Here is a 227-nt window from a genome sequence, read left to right as displayed (position 1 = left end):
CCCCGCTCTGCCTCATCCCGCTCCGCCTCCAATGCAGGATTGAGGCACCTCCGTGCTGAACGCCCCACCTCACGCCTTAATCGGAAGGAGGGGCCAGGCCGTCACTCAATGCGGCTCTGCCTACCCATACAGGCCTGCGGATCTTCCGTGTTGAACGGGCCACACCTCCTCTCTACCCCCGCCCCCCGTCCCCGCCTTAACTGGAAGGCAGGGCTGAACCGGCACTC

Source organism: Myotis lucifugus, unplaced genomic scaffold (assembly GCF_000147115.1).
Source record: "Myotis lucifugus unplaced genomic scaffold, Myoluc2.0 scaffold_2157, whole genome shotgun sequence".
Taxonomy (NCBI): domain Eukaryota; kingdom Metazoa; phylum Chordata; class Mammalia; order Chiroptera; family Vespertilionidae; genus Myotis; species Myotis lucifugus.
This window is presented reverse-complemented; position numbering follows the sequence as displayed.